This window comes from Notothenia coriiceps, unplaced genomic scaffold, assembly GCF_000735185.1.
Source record: "Notothenia coriiceps isolate Sejong01 unplaced genomic scaffold, NC01 NC01_scaffold00037246, whole genome shotgun sequence".
In the NCBI taxonomy this organism is placed as follows: domain Eukaryota; kingdom Metazoa; phylum Chordata; class Actinopteri; order Perciformes; family Nototheniidae; genus Notothenia; species Notothenia coriiceps.
Window position 1 is genome coordinate 7,449,316 of NW_011369947.1, and position 3,199 is coordinate 7,452,514.

Below are 3,199 nucleotides of genomic sequence, written 5' to 3' on the forward strand. Positions count from 1 at the left end.
TGATCCGCGAGCAGCATGATACTGACGGGCTGCCAGGAGAGGGAGAGAGCGCTCCGTTTATTATTCCCGTGTTATTGTAAATTACTGTAAACTTTTGAATATTGTAGTTAATCTACTATAATTAGTTTGTTTAATATCGAATCATATCAATTTGTTTTAAAGCACAATAAATAACAAAGAAGACCTTTGACCGGCACTTTTCTAATTTTGTCCGGAAGATTTAAACTTTAACGGACATGTTGACCGGCGAAAAAATATTCTAAGTCCCCGGTGTGTCAGGGAACTCAAGCAGCGTCAGAAAATAAAACCCTCTCTCTTTTCCTCCGTACCCACATCTCTTAAAACGGGGGTACAACAGAGCTGATCCAGATTTGCGTCCGATATGACGTAATATATCCGAAATGTGGACCCACGGCACTATCAGAAAGTTGCTATCAGAAACAATGCCCGAATGTTTTGGACGTAATATTGTCAGTGTTCACATTAGCATCGCTAACACTCGGAGCTAACCTGTACTGGAGAGCATTTGTGTGAAGAAGCAGGAACTAAAAAGGAACTCACCTTGTGGTATAACCGCCAACAGAGAACGCCTTTGAGCTCCATACTGTTTCAGAAAGAATCCTTGATAATCCATGATATGGCGTTTCATCACGGCAGTATTTAGTTTAGACAGTAGCTGCCGGGTCCCACCTGAGCTCAGCCCCCTCCTTTTACATTTTATCAATCTTTTATTTTTTTAAAGCTTTATACCCCAAATCAGCACTTTTTAAACAGGAAGTGAAATAGAGGGATATGAGGCATGGCTAGAATGGGTGATCTGTTTGGTATTTTGAGCAAAACACTTCATAGACATGTTTTTTATATATTTGTATATATCTGAGAACTATGCTATTGCCTAAAAATAGCATGATAGGTGACCTTTAAGAGAGTTCTTAAGACTGTTCACACTTCAGTGCTTTGTGGCTTTTGTGATGCTGTGTTTTTTCCTCAGGTAATATTTAAATCTCTCTTGCTGGATGTAGCCTCGGTGTGCATGCAGCTCCCTTCTCCTGCGACTCATTATATCGGAGCAGCCTGGCTTTTTTTGTTCATTGTCATTAATTATACAAAGCATACGCAAAACATGAGCATCTAAGGAGCTCTAAGTATTAACATGGGAAGCTTGTGTTCTAAGCTTTTGTCTTAATGCTTCTTGTTTCTTTGTTTAAGTCTCTTTCACACCGCAGGGGGGGAGTCTGCAACAAAACAGTAACAAGACATTGTAAACAAAAGCTTTAATTTCTTATAAATAAGTGAAAATGGGTTTTAAAAATAGCACTGGAAAAATATCCATAACTCCCAATCTCATGTCTTTCATCCCACACTTTCAAACACACTGATGCCATCTCACATGTCAAGAAGTCTACCTGTATTATTTTGTGCGGACACACTGCACCAGAACACTTTGCACCACCGGTCACACCATTTTCCCTCTGTGTATTCCTCAGAGAGTATTATGTCCCTTGCCCCACATGCAGGAACTGTACCTCCTCTTCCGTCAGGTGATAGCAGGTATTGGGTCTTGTAGCTGTCACATTGGCTAGGGGGAAACATATTCTCAGAAACAAAATGACCGACCCATATCTGCAACATCGTTTTAATATTAAAAATGAGATAGAAAGAAAAGTTGCCTGCAAGTTGTATTCAGGGAGATGAGAGCCGCACAGAATATTTGGAGGAGCAGGTTTTGAGTTGGCCTGAAGTGGAAAGCAGGTGAAATTAGGAATAGAAACAAGATTTGTAACAAACGGAACACATAATGCTCTCTCTGCTCCTTGAATAGAGTATAAAGTTATTTTTTTGTATTTAATGGATAGATACAACATCAACTTCCTCATCTGACTCAAAGAAAAAAGTGTGTTTGCCAAAATGTTGAATTACTTTTTTAATAAATCGCACAGTCTTGTTGACATAGCAATTATTGTCACCTACTTTAATTTGTGTCTCAACATTGTGACACTTTGATATTTTTCCAAACTGCTTCCTGCCCCTTTCTGTTAGATGTTACATATTATGCGTCGAGAGTCTGCAGACTGAGATTGAACTGCTATCAGGAACACATTACCCACACCACAGGCATCCTTCACTCCGTTGGGCTTTGCCTTTGAGATCCTCTTTTCTTCCAGCCAATTCATTTATTCACCAACTGTTGGGTCAGAACAGTCAAAGCAGAGAAAAGAAAAGAGAGAACATGCTTTAGAAATGTTAATTCAAAGGGTGTTAAACTTGCTGTTTGGTCTTTTCAAGATGTTTAACCAGTCCAAAGTAGATATTTTACAACGTCAGCCTAACAAAAATCAATTCAACATGTGCGAAGCAGCTCATAAAATCAAAATGTGTCCCTGGGCTGCCAGTGCTGCATCTGGGGAGAGAGAGGGCATGGAGGGAAGAGAGGCAGCTATTGCTTGAACAGTTGGCTGCGCTGACAGGACAGCATCCATCAGCGCTTGATGGGCAACAGTAGGTTACCAGGTATGAGCCGATGGAGAGAGCAGGCTGCACTGATAAACATTCACAAATATCATCCAGATATTAAACCCATCATTGGCTGTGAAATATGAGAAGCGGGTTGTTTTTCCTGGAGGTAATTACAGTCCATGTCTGTAATTTGCCTCAGCTGTTGCACTGGGACCTCTTATTCGACGCGTGACTCCTCCGTCAGGCTCAGATCGTGCCTGTAAAGTCCCACTACAGTAGTAATGCATGAGGACTGCTGAGAGCCTCTGGCTGTATGTGGTTGTGATGAGATGTGTAATTCGCCAAAGCAGCCTGACAAAGTGCTACAGGCACGCGAGATGAAGGGCGATGAGCCAGGAGTGAGGTCAGTGGAGAGGAGAGGTTATTGTAGCCTGTAAAATTCAAGGTTGATCCACATCTATTCAATCATGCATATCTCTCTGTTTTATCTCTTACTCAAGGCTAATCTGAACTTCCTCCCTTTGTTTACATGATGTCTTCCCATTTGTGTTATTCAAAGTAGTTGTCATTATGTTAGGGTAAACAGTGCCTTTTAATACTGCTTCTGTTTTAAGAATGAATGGCAAGCAGGGGCAAGGCTACGGTATTCATCAGCGGCTTTGTTTGCATCGGCAAGAGACCAGGTGGCAGAGGTGGAGGTTAACATCACCGATCAGGGTAATTAATCGCTCCAATTTAGTCA